The 23,256-nt window shown below is 42.7% G+C and overlaps 1 protein-coding gene across 2 annotated transcripts in view; it reads left to right on the plus strand.

Annotated features, from left to right (window-relative positions):
* ATG7 (autophagy related 7) overlaps positions 1–23,256 on the plus strand; it is a 250,217-nt gene that overhangs the window by 224,625 nt on the left and 2,336 nt on the right. The gene's annotated exons all lie outside the window — the stretch shown is intronic.

Below are 23,256 nucleotides of genomic sequence, written 5' to 3' on the forward strand. Positions count from 1 at the left end.
TCTGTTATTATTTCCCATTTATCCTGTATATAGCTTGTTTTTATACATTTGTGTGTTGTCTGCCTCATTAGACTGTGAATTCCTTGAGGTCAGGGACTGTCTTTTGCCTCTTTTTGTATCCCCAGCACTTAATAAAGTGCCTGACATAATAAGTGTTTAATAAATGTTTATTATTGATTGAGATGCCAAGGTTGAAACTCTTGTTCTCTCATTCCAGAAGTGGGGTGGGGATGAGGGTGGGGGAGGAGGTAGAAGATGGGATAGGAGACAGGAAAGAGCTATGTCAACTCTCCTGAACAGGGGCAGGAAAGCAAAGGGGGGATGCAAGTGGCGAATGAGCAATGATTCTAAGATGTGAGAAAAAACACAGCTATAGGTAGGATCAAATGGGAAGGGGGACTTGGGTCAAACCAGAATTTAACCTGCGTGCCGTAGGAGCCAGTCAGCCCCTGGTGCTCGTACTCTGCCACGAGAGAATAGAGGTAATATTCTTTCTTCTAGTCTTCAGTCTATCAACAAGAATACATGAAACATGTGTTACATGCCAGACACTATATTAGGTGCTAGGGATGCAGAAGCAAAAGGCTCTGCCCTCAAGAAGCTTACATTCTAACATTCTGATAGACTTTATGCACCTATGTAGGTAGATACAGAATACCTAAAAAAAGAATACAAGTTAATTTTTGGAGGGAGTACAGTACATCAGCATCCGGGGGGTCCAGAGAAGTTTCATGTAGAAAGAAGGTGGCTCTGAAGCTGAGTCTGAGAAGGAACCAGAGATTTCCAGAGGAAGAGGTGCCATGCCAGCCAATGCACAGGCAGAGATAGAAGGCAGAATGTCATGTGAGTGGAACAACAAGGAGGTCAGTATGGCTAGACCAGTAGAGCGTGTGAAGGAGAATACTCTGCAAGAACACTGGAAAGGCTGAAAGGGGACAGGTTGTAAAGGTCTTCAAGTGGCAGGGGAGCTTCCCAGAGGTAATCAGGACCCATTAGAGTTCCTTGAGTGATGATGTGGTCAGAGCTGCGCTTTTGGAAAATCACTTTGGCTGAAGTGTGGGGAATGGCTTGGAGTTGGCAGACGCTTGAGGCAGGGAGGCCAAATTGGAAACTATTACAATAACCACTTGAGAGGTAATGAGGGCCTGAATTAGGTGGATGGCCTTAAGAGTAGAGAGGAAGGGTAAGAGATGTTTTGGAGGTGAAAAGGACAATATTTGTGAACCATTTGAATATATGGGATGGGCGAAAGGGAGGAATCGAGGAGGACACTGAGGTTACAAACCTGAGTGACTGGAAGGATGATGGTGCCCCCAGCAGTAACAGAGAGTTTGGAAAGGAGAGTATTTAGAGGAAAAGATAATGAGTTCTGTTTGGGACTTGTCTGAGATGTGTTTGTCCAATAAAGCAAAGTCAAAAGAATGAAAAAAAATAGAAGAAAATGTGAAATATCCCTTAAGAAAAACTTCTTACCTGGAAAATAGATTGAGAAGAGATAATCTAAGAATGATTGGATTAAATGAAAGCTATGATCAAAGAAAGAGCCTAGACATGACATTTCAAGAAATTATCGAGGAAAACTGTCTTGATAACCTAGAATCAGAGGGTAAAATAGAAATTGAAAGAATCTCCCAATCACCACCTGAAAGTGATCCCAAAATGAAAACTCCCAGAAATATTTTGGCCAAATTCCAGAACTCCCAGTTCAAAGAGAAAATACTTCAAGCAGCAAGAAAGAAACCATTCAAATACCATGGAGCCAAAGTCAGGATCACACAAGATTTAGTGGCTACCATGTTAAAGGATCAGAGGGTTTGGAATGTTATATTATGGAAAGCAAAAGAGCCAGGATAATGACCAAGAATAACCTTCCCAGCAAAACTGAGTATAATCCTTCAAGGGGGAAAAAATGGAAATTTAATGAAACAGAGGACTGACTTTCAAGCATTCCCAAAGAAAAGACTAGAGCTGAATAGAAAATTTGTCTTTTAGACACAAGACTCAAGAGAAGCACAAAAAGGTAAACATGAAAAAGAAACCACATGAAACTCAATAAAGTAAAACTGTGTACCTTTTTATATGGGAAAACGATCTCTTTTAAGAACTTTATCTCTCTCTCTCTCTCTCTCTCTCTCTCTCTCTCTCTCTCTCTCTCTCTCTCTCTCTCTCTCTCTCTCTCCTCCTCTCTCTCTCTCTCTCTCTCTCTCTCTCTCTCTCTCTCTCTCTCTCTCTCTCTCTCTCTCTCTCTCTCTCTCTCTCTCTCTCTTTTTTGCTTTGGCAATCAGGGTTAAGTGACTTACCCATGGTCACACAGCTAGTAAGAGTCAAATGTCTGAGGCCAGATTTGAACTCAGGTCCTCCTGACTCCAAGGCTCGAGTTCTATCCACTGTGCCATCTAGCTGCCCCAGAACTTTATCATTATTAGGGTAATTAGAAGGATTCTACATAGATAGGAGGTGTGGGTATGAGTCAATTTCATTACATGATGTTAAAAAAAAAAGGTGAAAAAAAAGGATGCCCTGGGAGACAGGGGAAGGAAGAAGAAGAATGGGGGAAATTATCTCATGCAAGAGGTGTGCAGGGAAGAGCTTTTATATTGAAAGAGAAAATCATGGGGGAAGAGGCAACACTTGAACCTCAATCACATCTAAATTGATTCCAAAAAGGAAAATTATATATAAAGATACTCAATTGGTAATAGAAATATATCTTACCCAATAGGGAAGTATGGGATGAAGGAGATAAGAAGTGGGGATGTGATAAAAGGGAAGACAGATAAAAGAAGGCAGTGGCCAGAAGCAAACAGACTTTAGAGAAAGGACAGGATAAAAAGAGAGAAGGATAAATAGAAGAAAATAGGTTGGAGAGAAATGTTAGCAAACAGTTAATAATCATAACTGTGAATATGAATGGGATGAACTCACCCATAAAACCAAAGCAGATTGCATAATGGATGAGAAACCAGAAACTAACAATATGTTCTTTATAAGAAACATGCTTAAAACAGAGAGACACACACAAAGTTAAAATAAGGGGCTGGAGCAGAATCTGTTATACTTCAGTTGAAGCAAAAAAGGCCAGGGTAGCAATCATGATCTAAAAAATAATAATAATAAAAGAAAATAAAAGAAAAAATAGACGTAATTAAAAAGGCTGCTTCTTGATAAAAAGGAACCATAGACAATGAAGTGATATCAGTACTAAACATATATGCACCAAATGACACAGCATCCACATTCTTAAAGGAAAAGTTAAATGAATTACAAGAGGAAATAGATAGTAAAACTATACTAGTGGGGGACTTCAACTTTCCCCTCTCAGAGCTAGATAAATCTAACCATAAAATAAATAAGAAAGAAATGAAGGAGATTGATAGAATCTAGGAAAGTTAGATATGATATACCTCTGGAGAAAACTGAATGGGAATAGAAAGGAGTATACCTTTTTCTCAGCTGTACATGGCACCTTGACAAAAATTGATCATAGGCATAATAATCTTACAACAAAATACAGAAAAGCCGATATATTAAATGCACTCTTTTCAGACTATAATGCAATAAAAATTACATTTAATAAAGGGCTATAGAAACATAGATTAAAAGTTAATTGGAAACTAAATAATCTAATCCTAAAGAATGAATGGATCAAAGAAAAAATCATGGAAAAAATCAATTTCATTAAAGAGAATGACAGCGATGAGACAACATTCCAAAATTTGTGGGATGCAGCCAAGCATTTCCCAATTTAGGGGAAATTTTATATCTTCAAATGGGTATATTAACAAAAGAGAAAAAGAGCAGATTAATAAATTAGGCATACAACTAAAGGAAAAAACTAGAAAAAGAACAAATTTAAAATCCCCAATTAAACACTAAAATGGAAATCCTGAAAATCAAAAGAAACATTAATCAAATTGAAAGTGTGTGTGTGTGTGTGTGTGTGTGTGTGTGTGTGTGAGTGTGTGTGTGTGTGTGTGTGTTGGGGGAGAGAGAGAGAGAGAGAGAATTAATAAATAAAACTAGGAGCTGGTTTTATTTTAAAAAATAAAAAACCATTGGTTAATTTCATTTAAAAAAAGAAAAGGGGCAGCTAGTGGTGCAGTGGATAGAGCACTGGCCCTGAACATGAATTCAAATCTGGCCTCAGACCAGACACTTGACACTAGCTATGTGACCCTGGGCAAGTCACTTAACCCCAATTGCCTTGCCAAAAAACAAAACCAAAAAAACAAAAACAAACAAAAGAACTGCAGATAATAAAAAATACTTGCCAAGTATTTTGGCAATAAAAGTCTACCTGCCAAGACAAACCTAGGGACTATGTGAACACAATTTAAAAACACTTTTTGCACAAATAAAGACAGATCTAAACAATTGGAGAACTATTAATTGCTCACCAATAGGCTGAGCGTATATAATAAAAATGACAATTCTACCTAAATTAATTTACTTATTCAGTGCCATACCAATCAAACTGCCAAATAATTATTTTATGGAGCTAGAAAAAACAATAACAAAATTTATCTGAAAGTACAAAAGGTCAAGATTATCAAGGGAATCAATGAAAAAAATATTGGGGGATGTGGTGTAGCAATTCCAGATTTCCAACTACATTACAAAGCAGTAATCACCAAAAAAAAAAAATCTGAAACTGGCCAAGAAATAGAATGGTGGATCAGTGGAATAAATTAGATACACAGTACACAGTAGTAAATTACCATACATACCTCGTGTTTGATAAACCCAAAGATCTAAGTTTAAGGGGAACTCAACAATTGACAAAAATTGCTGGGAAAACTGGAAAGCAGTTCAGCAGAAACTAGGCATAGACCAACATCTCCCACCATATACCAAGATAAGGTCAAAGTGGATAAATAATTTTAATCTAAAGGGTACCTTCATAAATAAATCAGGGGAGCATGGGAAAATATACATGTCAGATCTATGGATAAGGAAAGAGTTTATGACCAAATGAGAGAGAGATAGAAGAGATTACAGGAAATAGATAATTTTGGTTATATGAAATTAAAAGGCTTTTGCAAAACAAAACTAATGCAGCTAAAGTTAGAAGGAAAACAGGAAACTGGGCAGGAGGGGGTAATTTGCAACAAGTTTCTCTGATAAAATCCTAATTTCTAAAATATATGAGAAACTTATCCAAATGTATAAAAAAAGAGCCATTCCCCAGTTGATAAATGACCAAAGTATATAAAGTTTTCAGAAGAAGAAATCAAAGCTATCAAGTCATGTGAAAAATATTCTAAATCATTACTGATTAGAAAAATGCAAATTAAAACAACTCTGAGGTACCACCTTCATACCTATTAGATTGGCTATAGTGATAGAAAAAGAAAATGACAAATGTTGGAGGGGATGTGGAAAAATTGAAATACTAAAGCACTGTTGGTGAAGTTGTGAACTGATCCAACCATTCTGAAAAACAGTTTGGAACTATGTCCCAAGGGCTATAAAACTGTGCATACCCTTTAACTCAGCAATACCACTACTAGGTCTGTATTCCAGAGAGATCAGAGAAGAGTGAAAAGGACCCATTTGTACAAAAAATATGTATAGCAAGTAGCTCTTTTTGTGGTGTCAAAGAATTGGAAATCGAGGGGCTGCCCATCAATTGGGGAATGATTGAACAAGTTGTGGTACATGACTGTGACGGAATAGTAAATAGCTGTAAGAAATATGAGGAGGATGGTTTCAGAAAAACCTGGGAAGATTTATATAAACTCATGCAAAGTAAAGAGAGCAGAACCAGAATAACATTGTACACATTAACAGCAATATTGTAAGGATGATCAGCTGTGAAAGACATAGCAACTCTGATCAAGGCAATGATCCAGGACAATTCCAAAGGACCCATGATGAAAAATGCTTTCCATGGGGCAGCTAGGTGGCACAATGGATAGAGCACCGGCCCAGAAGTCAGGAGGGTCTGAGTTCAAATCCGACCTCAGACCAAACACTTGATACTTACTAGCTGTGTGACCCTGGGCAAGTCATTTAACCCCAATTGCCTAAGAAAAAGAAAAATGCTATCCACCTCGGGAGAGAGAACTCTCAATTTAGATTGAAGCATACTTTTTAAAAAACTTTATTTTTATTGTTTTATTTTATTTGCATTTTCTTTTACAATATGACTGATATGGAAATATGTTTGGCATGACCTCAAGTGTATAATCAAAATCAAAGTGTTTACCTTCTCAGGGAGGTGGAGGGAATTCAAAAATTTTAAATGGTTGTGAAAAAATTTTTACTTGTAGTTGGGGAATATTTAAGGAGATAAAAATATTTTTTTAAAAAAAAGGAATGATAGGATCTAGAGAGGATTATTTAAGGATTGGAGAGACTTGGGTATGTTCGTAGGCATGTTGGTGTGTCTAATTTATTCCGCTGATCCACCATTCTATTTCTGGCCAATTCCAGATTTTTTTTTTTTTGGTGATTACTGCTTTGTAATATAGTTTGAAATCTGGAACTGCTAGACCACATTCCCTAATATTTTTTTCATTGCTTCCCTTAATATTCTTGACCTTTTGTACTTCCAGATGAATTTTGTTACTATTTTAGGGAGAAACTAAAGATTGTGAGAGAGTGGGGATGATTTTGTGGGCCGTCAGCTGAAGAACGTGGAAAGGCATGGGATAAAGGGTTTAGCCTTCCTTTACCTCTCCATCTCCTGCTTCCTACACTGTGGTCTATCCAGGCTTTTCAGCCACTTCGACAAAGGAAATAACTTTGATGAGTCATTTTTGTTCCATTGACAGTTCAGAGGGAGAAGTTTATTAATTGCTGGTCAGAAACCGTTAACGAGAATGGGATCATTAGGTCATGCATGGATTTTAATTATCCCTCTTCTCCCTTTCCTCCATTACCAAAGTCAGTTTTGTTCACCTAAGAGCAACTTCTCTTTTGTTTAATTTATTTAGGAGAAAATGTTTTCTAATGCAAGAAATCTATTTGGAAAGAGGTGCACTGGGAGATGGATTAAAATCAGTATGTGTCACTGCACCTATTCTAAGGCAGTGACATGGTTGCCACTGGAAAGAGGGGATCTTCACAATATTCTCCCAGCATTGAGGGTCTCTAGCCCAGGACTTTTGATTCCTTTTCTGCTTGTTGAGCCTCACCCATCAGAGACCCTCCTGTGGCCCAGAGCTGCGTGTAAGGCTGTAGAATAGTCGGAGCCCTGAATCTGAGCCAGGAGGCCTGGGTCTGAGTTCCAGCTCTCCTTGCCTCTGTGTGTAGGCAGATCTCTTGAGTGTCCTGGGCCCTAAAGTCATTTTGGACTAGTTGTCCATATGGGGTCTCAGCCCACAGTTTAAGAAGCACTGAAGGGGTCACAAGTGAAAAAATGTTTAAGAAGACCTGGACTAGATGCTCTCCAAGGCCCCTTTACGCTGCAGTCCCCATGATCCTTTTAGGGCAAGGGAGTGGCTCGGAGAGGGTGTTCTTAGGGACGCATCACACCTTGTGCTCCTTTCTGGCTCTGTCTTTCCTGTAATCTGTAAAATCATGGCCGACTTAAAAACTTACACCAGCCTCTTTTCCCTTTCCTACTTCCCATCAGTTCCCCAGGAATCATAAGCAGCGGTGAAGTCATTGGCTTTAAAGTCACAGGAGCAAGTGGTACAGTGGGCAGGGGCCACTTGCACTAGGCCGCGTTTTCTTTCTCCAGACCATTAACAAGCTTGGAATATCTGCTTGATTTTATTTGTTTGGGTTTGAAATTTACATCCAACCAAAATTTATCCACAGGCCTTACACATAGGACTTAGCAGATAACAGCTCCTGATGTCATGGAATAATGGAGCTGGAGGGGATCTTAGAAACCATCTAATCATAGGTATTGGACTTAATATAGATCACAAATTTAGAGCTGGAAAGGACCTTACGCATCATCTAGTCCAGGTCCTTAGAAACTCTCTGGGCCAAGATCAACCTAGCTGGTGAGTAGCAGAGCCAAGCTGGAACAGAGTTCCCTTGACCCCGAACCCAGTGTTCTTTCTCATATACCACAGTGCCTTCAACTATCTCATTTTATTTGTTCTGCACCTCTCATTTTGCAGATGAGCACAGTGAAGCCCAGAAAAGGAAATTACTTGCCTAAAGTAATGTGGAGAGTTGGTGGCAAAAGTGGGATTCAAATCCAGCTTTCCTGCCTGGGGTTCCATTCTACTGTTCCACCCTAACTCTGAAAAACCCTTATAAACTCAGAGCCGTCAGGAGGAAGTGTGTTCTTTCTGTGTTGAGATGGCCCGGAGGTGTGAAAGTTGCCACAAATTAACTGTAATAATAACTTCCATTATTCTAGGGGTAAGGAAAATGAAGGCAGGCCATTGTTGCAGGAAGAAGACAACGAAAAGTACCCATTGTCCTCCTAATAGAAAAGTATTCAGTAACCCTTCTTTGGCCCAGGGACTGCCCCAGGAACACACACATGGTTGTATCCCCTTCCTGTTATGCAGAAAAGCAATACTGTCCATTAAAATGGAGGGAAGTGGATATGACCCTGTGCTCCAGAATAGAATTACTTTGCATTTGAAATTTAAGAACCCCCAAATTTCAGTACCCCCAAATTTAAGTGAAGCATGAAGTAAGGCCTGAAAGATAGCAGGTGTGCTCAGATAATGGGCTTGGAGCTTGGGAACTGTGTGAGCTCTGACAGCTGGATCATTCATGGCATCTGTAGGGACCTCCCCCCTTATTATCAGGCCCTGTATTTCAAGCGTATTATCCCAGGTGTGCTTGAGGGTAAAAGGAACTCAAAGCACCAATCCAGGTTCCCAGGTTTAATCCCTGATCAGGTGTCTTTGTGAAACGATGGGACCTGATGAGAGACTAGGGCCTCATATCCTGTTTTTGCAGTTGTTTTACCAGGGGAAGAGGGGAGTGGCCGGAGGAGGTTACAGTCTCTAACTCCTCGCTAATGGGAGTTTCAGGATAACACAGGAAACTCCAGATCTCCTATAGCCTTGCTCTCTTATCAATGGCTAGCAGAGTTCAGGACCAGCCCAGCTAACTAGAATTCACTATCTTGATTTTGCCACTCCCATCCTCTGGCTCGCCCCACCTACCTTTCCAGGGGTTGGCAGAGAAGACTGTCTTGCTTTTATCCTGTTACTGATACAAGCCGATACTTCACACAAAAGGTCCTGAGTATTCTAGAATTAGCCCAGGCTCTCCCTCTGTAATGTCATGGAAGCCAGTGGTAGAGACTGGAGAAAAAATAGGAAAGAGCCACCTTGCTGTTCTCCATTTGGGGAACATCTCTGTGGCACTTTTCCAAATGCATGTGGTTAGTAGACCCATCTATCTCCCCAGTTCTCCTGTGTGTGTTATCCGTGGCTAACCACTTTTCCTGTGGCTAATATCAATGCCCAAGACTTTGAGCCCCATTCATGGCTCTGTATAAAGCACTCTGACTCAGCTGCTCAATTTCCACAATACGATAGCTTGTCTCTGTGGCACTTTAAAATGTACAAAGTGCTTTTTTCATAACAACTCTAGGAGGGGAGTATAAAAAGGATCATTCTCATTTTGTGAGGAGGAAACTGAGGCTCCAGGAAGAGAGATGAATTGCCCAAAGTCATGCCGCTAGGGCAATGGCAGCACCAGAATTCAAGCCCAGGGCTCTGGATCTCTTTCCCCTGCACAAGCTTGGCCTGTTAACTCCATGTGAACATGACCCATGCTTTATACTTGGTGTCTCCCCTAGCACCTAGCACCTACTGTCTTGCTCTTAGTAAGCGTTTTGTGGACATTGTTGGGTGAAGAAGTCATCACCCTTAGACTACTCATCTTCTGCGAGACACCTGTCACCTCTCTGTCCCTGGCTTCCAGGCACAGAGCACCTTTCAGTGTGGCCAGATCTCCGTACTGATCCAAGGAAAGACAAATGTGCCGGTATTTCCTTTCTTTGCTCAGTTTTAGTGTTTATCCCTTTAGTTAGTGCCCTGATGTGGGTAGTTTAGCATTATTTTGGGGCAAAAAAAAACACGTCTCTCCATCTCCCAACCAGTTTTGAGATCTCATCCAGTGGCCATTGGCTAGCTCAGTCTCTTCTTCCTTATGATCTTCCCTCTCTTTGGGATGTGGGTCCTTCATCTGTCAAATGAAGACATTGGATTAGGTGATCCTTCCATCTTCCAGCCGGGATCTGTGTTTAGTCTGGGATCTTAGTGCTGTATGAACAGCGCCATCACTGCCCATCACCATGGAGCACTCAGCCAGGGTCTTAGTAATACTGCTAACAGTCAAAGTGCGTGCAAGGGGCTTTGTCTATTTGGGTTTTCCCAGGGTTTTCAAGTGGTTTCCACAATTCCCTTATATGTCACTACTCCTTAGCATGGACCTTTCAGTCTAATTGGCCATTCCCAATATACTCTCATACTTCTCCTGTGTTATCTCACCTTCTTGCCTTCTTACCAGTTCAATGCAGATTTTGCCCAGTCTTTAAGGCCTAAGTCAAGATCCCCCTCCATCACAAAGTCTTGTTTTCTCAGCCCAGAGTACTCTTCTGGGAATGTCTGTAGCATTCTAGTGTGTGGTACCAATCTGATACTTGATTACATATTTCCTTCCACAGCACTTTTTCTTCTAATTTTTCATTTAGATTATCGTTTTTCATTGTGGTACGTGGACCTCTGGAGATCCTTGAGAACCTTTCAGGAGGCCTGCAAGGCTAAAACTATTTTCCTAATAATTCTAAGACTTTATTTGCCTATTCAAATACTTCCCCCTTTTCCAACTACATATCTGTGTGAGGCTGGATTGTCTTTATAGACTTCAACCAAAACAACATATCACAACACATTAAATGCAGAAGCAGATATGAGAATCCAGCTGTTTTCTATTAATCCAGACATTAGAGATGTGCAAAAATATATAAATTTTTTAAATACTACTCTTCTTACTATTTTTTTAAAATATAGTTATTTTTCATAAAATGTTATTTATATAAACATGTACTGGGCTTGTTATTGTTTATTATGATTAAAAGTATTAAACTAATTGTTTAAATGAATTAATAAAACTTTTAAAATATGTATCAGTATTAATTTCTAATATGATTGATATCAACAGATATAAACTGCATAAATAAAAGCTTGTTGAGATTCTCAGTAATTCTGAAGAATATAAAGGGGTCCCTAGACCAAAAAGTTTAAGAACTGCTGATTGAGGTGATTTCTGAGGTCCCCACTAGCACTACCCTTCTATGAAGCCATGATTCTTTGTGTGTTAGGCTTAGGTCCCCAGGTAGCATAATAAGACTCCCATCAAAGGTAGAGATGATGTGGCCTTTGCTTCTCATACCCCCTCAGCCTATTCCCCCCATGCACCCAGCGAGCACTCATTCTCAGGCAGTTGGCCATTAGGGAAGAATAAGGTTCCATTTCATTGTCCTGGGGACTGTGGATGAACTTGGAGGCAAACAATCAAGGCAGCCACGTGCCAAACTGAGACTCTTCAGGTTGCCCTGACTTCCTTGTCCCTGTGTGTGAAATGCAGGCACTTGTCCAGGGACTTTGACTGGGCAGCCTCTTTCAGAATCACTCCAGGGGATGTTGAAGTGTTCATAAATGGGTGCTTATGTACCCTCCACACTGTCCTGAGAAGTACTGGGCAGGGCCCAAGGGTGTCAGATGACATGGGACCTTCTTGGGGACAGGACCCGTCACCTTTTGTTAATCTCTGTGTTCCCAGAGCCCAGCACAATGCTTTCTTTGCACTTGGTAGATGCTAAATAAATGTTTTTTAAATGCTTGTTGAATGCGCCAACAGTGAACAAGAGTTTGTAATTAGAGGTTAAATTGCGAGTTTTTGAGGGTAAGTGCTACGAGAATGTAAAGGAGTAGAGAATAAGGCAGGGCTGGATGGTCAGAATGGTCTCCTGGAGGAATTGGGACTTGGTTTGGCCCTTGAAGGATGGGAGAAATTAACAGAAGTCTGCCTGAGAGACATCAACTTGAAGTTGTCTGTTTATCTACTCTGGTCACTGTTCCCTGGTCACTTCTATCAGAATATGATGGAGAGAGACCACAAGGATAAGCTAGCACTTTCACTGAGTGAAACTGAGCCAGGTCTAAATACTGCTGCTCTTGACCCTAGGCTAGGCAGGCCAACCTCATCCCTTGAACTTTCTGTCTCTTCCATTAATGGGCTCATGGCTTTGTTTAAACACTTCTCAGAGAGGGATGGGCAAAGGTTTAAGAAGTCTTCAGGAGCAAAATGTTTGCACCAGGCTTTTACCCACAGTTAATCCAAACACTCAACCCTGAGTGTAGAAACACACACACACACACACACACAAACACCATTTCCCTCCCTGTGGTGTGCCCTGCCCTTCCTCCTCTCTTACTGTCCCCAAAGTTCAGCTGTGTTTTGGATGAATCTGACCCATGAGGTGGGAAGGGAAGCTGTCACCCTACTTGAACAGCTGCCTCTGCTGTCAGGAAGGAGGCTGGGCTGCTTACTGGAAGTGCCGCCTGGAGAGGTGTGTCTCACATCAGCCTTCCTGCCCCAAAGGGTGGCAGCTGCGGATGTAGTTGTGTTCTGTGATACTCAGCGGCTGAGTTCGGCTACAGCCTTCTGTGAGCTGGGCAGGAAGTAGTTTTCCACTCTTGGTGCAAGCTAGAATAGACTCTGAGTAATAGAGAGTGGATTAGACCGTCACCACCCTGGCCATTTAGAAGGAGAGCAGCGTCCGACTTAGGGCATGGTTCAGGGCATGGTGAATTTTGATTTAGAGCAGGGGAAGAATGAGATATCATAGTGGGGAGGATTCCCCATGGCCTGGCAACAGCGTGTGAGAGCCAGCTACCTGAGAAGAAGGGGTGAAGGTGCCAAAAGGAAGTAGGAGTGGACCAGAAAGGAAGAATGGAGGACTTTTAAAAAGAAATGTTGGAGCTGGGAAGGGACCTTCAATAGTGAAGAGTCCATTGCCTTTATTTTAAAGATTATGGTACTGAGGCCCTGAAAGCAGAAGCGACTTTGCCTGGGGTCACTCAGGCAGTTGGGGCAGGGCCAGCACTAGCACCCAGGCATATTGTCTCCAAATCCCATGTGCATTTTCACTGCTCCCTAATGTAGAACAAACTCTGCTTTAGTATTTGCTCCATGACCCCCTCTGCAAGCCACTAGTGTGGTTCCCACTCTGAAGTTCTCCAGGAAGTGTGGACAGTGTTTCTTATCAATGGATGGCACCCCACTTAGTCTCACCAGGCAACAGTTAACTGGGTTCTGAACTCAGCCCTACATCCCTCATGAAGGGGATTTCAGATGCAACCTATTGTCTGAATGCTGGACTGAGCCATGCCCTCTTCCTTGGCTTACCACTCCGGAATGTCCAAATGTGCTCATGGGAAATGGGCCTTCATGCCCAACAAGGACTGGCCTCCAACCTGCCAAGCTATAAGCCAGTCAAGATCTCTGCCCTAACCACCATGTGCTAAGCATAACAAAACAGAGGTCTGTATAGTGCCTCAAGGTTTACATAGCACTTATTATCTTATTTGGTTTCCATGGACATCAGCCTTGTGAGATATAGGTAGTACAGGCCTCATTATCCCGGTCTCTTCAAGGAGGAAACTGAAGTACAGAGATAGAGGGTCAACGACCAGCTCAGGGAACATGGCTTGTAAGTGCTAGGACGCAGTCCTGACAGGCTCCTCACCCAGGCTCTCACTGTGCCCTGAGGACTTCCCCCCACGGCCAACCCTCTCCTTCCTGAGAAGGTTGGCAGGATTTGGTCTGTGTGACCCTGACGTCCCCTTCTGCTATCTCCGTCTTGCCTCAGTTGTCCAGTTTGCTTTTGCTGGCTCTCATCTTGAGAGGGGAGCCGATAACTAATCCATGATAAAGAGTGCTGGCCCTTAGGAGGTCTATATTCTTCTCCTGGCTCTGCCATGAACTCACGGGATGGCCTCCACATTCCCTCACCAGGCCTCAGTCCCATATCTATAAAATGAGAAGTATTTGCTAGATGATGTCTAGAGACTGTTCCGACTCTGAAAGTCACCGTTATTGTTCTAGGGCATTTATGTTTCAAAAGAAGATCCAGGTGAGGGCAGGAGAGTTCGCCAGACCAAAGGAAGTAGTTGGTTCAACTGAATTTTTTAAAATGAGTTAAGCAGTTCTCATGTATGTAGCATTGTGTTGGGCTAGGCTGTGCCCTCATGGGGCACACACTTGAGGAGGAGGAGGAGACACAGCATAGATAACTTTCATCTACAGTCACGCAAGATAGATGCCTTGGAGAAGTACAAGCAAAATGCCCAGCCCTAAGTTGGTGATGGGAGGGCTTCAGGCATCAGCGACAGACAGGTCAGTTCTGGGCAGAAGCCTTCCTTGGTATCCTGTGAGTCACATCCCATTCGCTCCCTTCCTCTCCCTCCCTCCTGCTGCCCTGTTTGAGGAACAAATGAAGAAGCTTTGGGCAGTTCCCACAGGCTTCCTGAGGAGAGAAGCATGGGGGGAGCTGGGCATAGCAGGTTCAGCCCCAACACAGCCAAGCATTTGGACGGCCTCACTCACATTCCCTTCAGGACTGTTCCCACTGAGCCTCATGAGGAAGGGCCCATCCCTGAGGTATCGGCCCAAATTCTAGTGGAGTCTCCCACGTTGCATCGACCCTCACCTAGTGGGCAGCCTCCCCAGCTGGCCTTTGGGGAGAACAGTACTCCTCCTCTAACCCTGACAGAGCTACAGGACAGTGACCCACCCATCCGCCCTCCAGGCAGGGTGGCCGGCCCAGAGCCCTAGCGGCAGACAGATTCTTCAGCTCCTGCCTGTCAGTCACACATGTATCTCAGGAACAACCACAGCCAGAGCTCCAGGGGACCCCAAAGGGTCATTCAGATCCACTGGGAGGAGCATTCAATTTAGAGTGAGGAACCTTGGGATTGAATCCTAACTCTGAGGCCTTGGGCAAGTCACTGAAGCTCTCTAGGGCTCAGTTTCCCTGATTTAAAAAATGCTTGTTAAAAAAACACATGTTTTAAAAAAAATGTTTTCACATGCAACTGGGAAATAAGAAATACAGGAAATAGGGTACAGAAGTCTATCCTGCTCTACAGGAAAGTAGAAGGGGAAGGGGATAAGAGAAGGGAGGGGGGAGAGATAGAAGGCAGACCAGGGGAAGGGGTGTTCAGAATGCATGCCATCTTGGGGTGGGGGGAGGGGTGAGAAATTTGGAACTCAAAAACTTGTGGAAGTGAATATTGAAAACTAAAAATAAATAAATTTATATTAAAAAAATGCTTGTTAAGCATTATGCTACAGCAATGAAAAAATAACAGTCCTTAACTGACTCAAGCAGTAGGTAGTGCATTGGATGGAGTCAGGAAGACCTGAGTTCAAATACTGCTTCAGATACTTACTGGTTGTATGACCCTGGACAAGTCAGCCTCCTCAGTTTCCTCATCTGTGAAATGGACCTACCCCACAGGGTTGTTGTGAGGATGAAATGAAATAATAAAGTACTTTGCACACATTGAAGTAATATACAGATGGCTAGCTATGGTTATAATAATAACAATTACGATTATGAAGCTTCCAGACTAATAGAACAAGTACAAAGATAAATACAATCCAGAGTAGACAGTAATAGAGACAAAGGAAATCTATGAGGCAGAATTCTATGAGAAAGCTGAGGGTGACTAGTCCATGGAGGAGATGGTATCTGAGACAAGGACAGACTTCAACAAACGGACATGCAGGTGGGGAGGGTGCAGTCTCTTCCAAGTCTGAGGCATGTTGCTTACAGTAAAAAGGCTGAGATGGAATGGGCTGTAGACAGTTGTCTTCTGGCTGGAGGAAATGATGTCTCCTCGAAGCTCAGAGCCCTAGAATGTAGGCCGGCCACTCCATCTGACACCTCAGGGTGCTGAGGTCCAGAGAGACACGCCCACAAGCCAGAGCTGAGACTGCAGCATGCCTTCCTTCCCAGGTCATTCCACCTGACCCTCAGCCATACCCCCAGAAAATTTCTAACTGTGTTATTTACTTACAACAGAAAAGACAGAAATGACAAGTATCCCTGTCTTTTTGGCTGAGATATGTCCAGTAAAAACAAAACAAAACAAAAACCCAGGGTGGTGGGAGGTGCTCAAGCCCCCTTGCCTTTGAGTCAAGCAAGAAGCCTCCGTAGAAGAGAAATGTGCTTTATTCCCATAGAAGTCTAGAGTTGAAAGAGCAGCCAGGTGTTTGTATTTACCTTGGAGGTTCTCAGTCCCTTACACAGGACAAGGTGAAAATGTGTGTGTAAACAAACTGTCCATCGATATTTTCCATTCACGTTAGTGCTGTTTTGCAACCCATTCTCAGAATTCTGAAGGGCTGCCTACGTAGTTGGGGAACAGATATCCAGAAGGCCAGAGACACAGTGAGGGCTAGAGGTTCAGAGATCCATCAGGGTCAGGTTCAAATAACAAATTTCCTGGCATGGAGGCATTGCAAATCCTTGTGAAAAGTCTACCTTCACTAAAGGCTCTTGGGCTGGGCTGGGCTCCTCTGCCCCTTTGCTCCTTGGGCTCAGTGGCACACAGGCTGACTCCTTGTCCTGCAAGATATGGGCCTGGAGGCCAGGGTGCACTGTGTTCTGGTTCTCTGTTGCACGCTTTGGGCCCTGCTCAGGCCAGGTTTCCTCAGCTGCACATTTTCAAGTTGGAAGGCCCTTACAGGTCATCTCCTCCAACCCTCTCATTTCACAGATGTGGAAGCTGACATTCAGAGACAGGAAGGGACTTGCCCCAGGTTAAGCAGCAAGTAAGAGGCAGAACCAAGGCTGGACCCCACGCCCGCTGCCTCCCAATCTGGCGTTCTTCCTCCTACACATGCTGCCTTGCACCAAAAGTACTGTCTAAATTCATGCTATGGTTTCTCCCCTGTAAAAGATATGGGGCTTGGCCTAAAGGCTCCCCAAGGGCCTGTCCATCTCTGGAGTTCAGGAAACTGGACTTTGCGAAGTAAATAGGCATCTCCTGTTGCCAGGTCTCAGATGATTCCGATAGGGTGGGGAAGGGTGGGGAAGGGAGAGGAAGGAAGAGAAAGCTCTTTCAAGATAGCGAATTAGAGCCCCCCCAAATGCCCTCCTACTCCAAATCTTTGTTCTTTTTCACATTAAGAGTTACTATGACTGACCCCTTTTGTCTCCTGGAGACAATTCTTATAATTTGGGTCAGGGCCCCAGATATACCCGAAACTTCCCTCAGAACCACAGTTTCTCCAGGAAAGTGGGCTGGTTTAGGGGTGCTCTGGAGAAGGTTCTCATAATCTGGAATCCACAGACTCTGCTTGTGGAAGGATTTCGAGGGGATATGTGAACTTGGATGGGAAAAAAATTCCATTTTGTTTTCAGTAAACTCTAACTGAAATTTAGCATCGCCTTCAATTATGAACTTTAAAAACATGATTCCAAGAGGGGTTCCATAGGCTTCATCACACTGCCCAAGGGGTCCATGACACAGACAAGGTGAAGAACCCCTGGGCTCTAAGAGATCTTTAGGGAATGTGATTTACATGTACATTTCCCTGGGGCTTCTCCAGATGTCTCTGCACCAGCATGGCTTTTCAGGGGCCTGATCTGGCTCTAAGCTAGCCCCCTTACTGCCATCAGCATCTGGGTATGACTGGGAACCCCCCAGCCAAACCAGGTGTCCCTTCAAGATGGCACCTGTTTCAGGCTACTGGTGGCACGTTTCTAAGAGTTGAAGAAAGGAAATCAGGAGGGGCAATTGGGGTTTGTCTGTCTCCCAAAGGCTCAGAAATGGCCCACTTCCCAGGATTCTCCCCACTTTGGTCCTTCTAAGGCATCCTTGACCCTGTCACCCTGGAGAAAGCTGGAGGTTAGAAATTAAACATTTTAAAGAGACAATAGCTTTTACTTCAAGCCTTTCAGTGGACTTGTTACTCCATCAGTGGGGGGGCCCTCCAATGGTAGGGGTCCCAACTCAGTCATACCTTCTCACTCTAGGCAGCTCTTGTCCACAATCTCCTGTAAATCAGGGGCTCCACAGTGTGCTGGGGGCCTTACCCTGTTTAGACTTCTTAGCACTGCCTAGGCCCAAGGGAGTACTTGATGTTACTTCTTGTGTGTGTGTGTCACTGTTGGCGATACGCCCATAGCTTATTCACATCCGCCATATGTCTGTCCGTTGACCTTTAGGTCACCCATAGTTGTGATTCTTTGGAAGTTGTGTTATTCTGTAATTTGCAAGAATATTGATATTTAAAAGATGGCTTTTTTGTTCCTGAGAGCAATTTGGAACATTGAAAGTGCCAGGCACTTTCCCAAAATGCCATCCAGCTGACTCTTCCTCCTGTTCCATTCATTGTTCAGGAGCAGTGTTTCCAAAACATATGTAGTGATGGATTAGCTCAGAGCCTATGCATTCAACTCTCTATCATGGTCTGGATATTAAGCATTCAAAGATCACAGACTCAGCATTGGAAGGACCTAGAAGTCATCTAGTCTAACCCCTTCACTTTGAAGATGAGGAAACTGATGCACGGAGAAGTTAAAATGGCTTGCCCACATTTACCCAGAGAATAAGTGTCAGGACCTGGCTCCAAATTCCCACTCTGTCGCATGCCTTCTTACCTACCTGTTAGTCCCCTCTGTGGGGATTGTTTGGTGAAACTCTGTTGAGTGAGCACGCGTTTGATTTAGGAAGCTTCATCTGCTTGTGGCACCTTTGGAGAAGACCTCCCTATCTATGAGGAATTGTGTTTCCATTGCGCTGGATGTCAGTCCTAATAGAGGCATTTTCTCACTGTTTTATGCCTTACTTGCTAATGCATGTTAATATGCCTTAATACTCAGAATATGGTAGAACAAAGTCACACTTTATCAGGGAATCTTGTAGAATCTTAACATGTATCGGCGACCCCTTGTTGGAGTAAAGATGTGAGGGCTTCATTTTACACCACTGGATCAAATATTGTGTTATAGTCAACAAATGATAAAAGGTGGCATTGTGTACTTTCTGCATCTTTTATTCAGTGTTGTGACTATGAAAATATGGTTTGTGGTAGAATATCATTTGTGAAAGCCTGCCTTTTTCCTTCTTATGTTTCTCATCAAAAATACCCTAAGTACCTGTATAGACCAGTCTTTTTTTTTAAATCCAATTTTATTTTTAGTTTTAAATAATCTCTTTCCTTCTTTTCTCCCCTCTCTCCCCAGTGAGAAGGCAAGAAAAACAAAACCCATTAGAAATATGTATAGTCATGAAATTCTCAAAGATTCTAGAGAGAGGAAAAAAAGTAAGTGCATGAGTCAGTGGTTACTGAAGTCCTCTCAGTTGCCTGTGTGGTAGTAAAGCCATCTGTGATTTTTTTCACAACTGAGTACCCAATTTGATTTCAGCTATCTTGAGAACTGATCCCTTAATGTCTTCAATATTTTGTCACCTTCAGCAAGGATTTCCTTTTTCTGATCTCAGTCTGGCCTAGCTGCTCTGCCTTCCATTTCCTCATGAAGCAGTTCTGGGATTGAGATGTGTGAGACCAAATATGGTAGTTCCATTGTTAATGATGAAGCAAATATTTTTAATACAAATGCTGACAGATCTGTGTTCCATTTCTTTGTTGTCCAAGAAATGTTCTTGAGATGAGCTGGCTCAAATCCAAGCTTTCTGCAAACATGTTTGTCTTTGCACTGTTTCTTGCCTTTTTCTGAGGCAGTATCGCTCAAAATCTTCCATCCTCCTTTTCTGTATTCAGATAAATAGAGGATATACAATCCGAAGATTTTTTTGTGAGTGAATCCAAACATGAGGACTAGTATCAGAAGCCCTACTCCGGGATGAGGTCCAGAAGGGGCAAGATGCCTTAGGCTCTGGTCTTGAGTGGTGCTGAAGACTCTGAGACTCTGGACCCAGACGGAATATAATCATGCAATAGCAACTCTACCCCTCATCTTGTTTCGCTCAGTCCAACCACAGACCCTTTGTTACAGTTAGTTGAGATAGAAAAAGTAGCAGTAGATTCTGGGGCAGTAAAGGGTGAAGAGGAAGGAGGTCTCCTGAACCCATCCCTGGACAGCCTTGAGTCCATGGCACCCACTCTGACCTGTCAAGTGATGAAATTCTGCCTTAACTTGGCCCCCCTCCTATGCTTCTGCTTAGCAATATTATTTGTTTCCATTTATATGTCTTCTTACCACAACTTCCCAAACAAGAGTAGAAACTTTCTGAAGGAAGATCATGTCTTCTTCCTCTGTGTGTCCCTCAAAGCAGTCGCCATACTGCTAGACACAGAGTGGATGTTTACTCTTGAACCATATTTTTATTGGAAATGAAAAATGATGATTCTGTAAGTGAGAGGTATTAGCTGAACAAATTAAATGCCCAAGTGAGCCAACCTCTACCTTAGCTGAACTCAATTAAGCAAACATTTCTTAAACATCTGTTCCTTATAATGCCCCATGCTATGTCAGCACTAATTGAACCATCTCTCTTCTCAAGGAGCACCTGTCCTTCAGTGAGATAGAACATGTACAGAGAGATGTGAATATGAGATAGTCTGAAGAGAGACAGAGCACAACAGAATGGGACTACAGAAGCCATTGCCAGAGAGATGGCACTAGAATGGAACCTTGCTGGATGGTCAAGACCATGAGAGGTGGAGATTAGGGAGGAATTCATTACAGGCATGGCTAAGTTTTGTGCAGATGTTTACAAGTAGGAGGTGAGGTCAGGGAGAACATGTTGTCCAGCTTGGCCAGCACCTTAGAGCTTGTGACCAGGCCTAATATGAAATAAATGTGAAAAAGTAGGTTGAAACCAGATTGGGGAGGGTTTTGTTTCTAGGCTGAAGGTTTGTATTTCATCCTAAAGGCAATAGGAATCCACTGAACTTTTTTTGGGCAGCAGAGAGACTTGGTCAGACCTGCACTTTAGGAAGATTATTTGATAACTCTCTAGAATATGGACTGAGAAAGGGAAAGAACGGAGGCAAGAAAAACCAGTCAGGAGACTATTAAACTAATGGAGGCTAAGAAATGATTAGTGCCCAAATTAAAGTGAGGACTGTGATTGGAGAAGAGGGGATGGTGCAGAAGTAGTATCAGTAGATTGGCAATTGACTAAAGAGGGGGAGTGAGGAAGAAGGGTCAAAGCTAATGCTGAGGTCATGAGACTGGTTCACAGGGAAGATGATCATGGGCAGAAAAAGAGAAGTTTGGAGGAAGCCAAGGTTTAGGAGAAACATGACAAGTTCCATTTGGGACATGTTGAGTCTAAGGGGTTGCTGGGACATCCAAGGGTAGCTGTCAAGCAGGTATTTCATCCCACTGAAGTTGGAGAGATTAGAATTCAGCATGTCAATTTTGTACTCATCAACACACAGATAATTGAACTTAGATGAGACAGTGACGGGAAGAGAATATAAAGAGAGAAGAGAAGAACACCAGGCTAGAACACTGGGGAACCACCAAGGAGGATGGATAATGGTCAAGCAAAGGAGAATGAGGAAGAGTCAGACATGTAGGAGAACCAGAAGAAGGCCATGTCTGAGATGCCAAGGGAACTGAGAGGAGACAGGAGAAAGGAGAGGTGGTATATAAACAGTGGTGTCAAACTTGAAGCCACTAATCCTTACAGAAGGAGACCTGTGGGCCCCATATCGATGTAATTCAAAATGTTGTATTCTCTATGTATTATTATATTTTTATTTATTTTGTTAAACATTTCCCAATTACATTTTAATCTCGATCCCACAGCGGTGGGAGGGTAACTGAGGAAGGGTCAACAAAAAGGAATAATTAAAAGCTAACATTCCTCCTGCTAGTAAATGAACAGAATTTTAGAGCATAGTGCATAGACTTCAGATGTAGAGAATGGAGATCAGAAATATTATAGTCAACAGTACATTTGTAATAAATATCTTTTCTATTATATGATTAAAGTAACCATATTCTTATTATTATTAACAATCTTTAATTACTGCGTTAATGGAATCTTGAGCTAAAAGGGACCTTGGAGGTCATCCAATCCAGCACACTGCTCAATTCCCAAATTCCCCCCAGAGTAAAACATCCTTGGCAGAAGATTATCCCAACTTTTCTCAAAACATCAGAAACTCACCTCACTGAAATCAAGGCTAATGATACATCTGAATGTGGTGCGTGTTGGTGGCTATGGCCCATTTCCAATGATGATCTGGACATCAGAAATAGCAGAGAAGACACCTATGACCACCCAGGGTGGTGTGTGGGCAGATTGTATCCAGAAGGATGAAGAGAAGATGCAGAGGCTGGATGTGACACTGTAACCCATGGAATATTTTAAAATATTTGTTGTACAAGCAAGTCGAGATCCAGTGGAGAGCAAAGTCAAAAGAAAAATAGCTAAGTGCCTACAATAGGAAGGACATGGAGTGGGAGAGCAAGAACCAGGGTTTCCTTACAGATGGGTCACTCATTGACTGGGCAGGCCCCACTTTTCTCATCTTGTTAAATAAGATCCCTTCCAGCTCTGAAATTCTATGTTTCTGTTTCCCTTCTCCCATTAAACTTAAAGCAGCATCAGTTGCTGCTTTAAGGAGGTCTTCCTAAGAAAACCTGTGCCTTCTGTCACCTCCAGCACCTCCAGCTTCAACAAATGTTTCTGGTTATAACTCTCAGACCCCTTGCCCTGTCCATGCTAACCACCTGCTGCCCACTTCTTGTTGCCTCGTCATGTCTGATTCTTCAGGACCCCATATGGACTTTTCTTGGCAAAGATACTGGAGTGGTTTGACATTTTCTTCTCCAATGGATTAAGGCAAACAGAAGTTAAGTGCCTTGACCAGGGTCATACGGCTAGTGAGCATCTGAGGCCGAATTTAAACTTAGGTCCTTCTGATTCCAGGCCCAGCACTGTGCACTGTGGCTGCCTTCCCCACTTGTGGGTTGGGTCTATAGTCCTGTCTTCAGCTATCTTCATGAACATTGATGACTTCTTTGTACCATTGCTTAAGTCTAACTATTTAGTTAATTCCTCTGCTTAATAAATAATATATCCCATTTCTTGATATCTTCTTTCCAATCTAGAATAATAGTTTACTTTTCTATGACTTTATAGTTTACAAAACACTTTCCTCGCTAACCATAGGTAGTAAAAATTATTATTCTCACCACTTTACAGATAAGGAAACTGAGGCTGAGAGAGAGTACATGACTCCTCTTCGGCCATAGAGCTCATAAGTATCAGAGCCTGGATCAGGAACTCAAAGCCCTGTTCTTCTGACCCCAAAGTCAGGATT

This window comes from Phascolarctos cinereus, unplaced genomic scaffold (assembly GCF_003287225.1).
Source record: "Phascolarctos cinereus isolate Bilbo 61053 unplaced genomic scaffold, phaCin_HiC Scaffold_4;HRSCAF=312, whole genome shotgun sequence".
NCBI lineage: Eukaryota > Metazoa > Chordata > Mammalia > Diprotodontia > Phascolarctidae > Phascolarctos > Phascolarctos cinereus.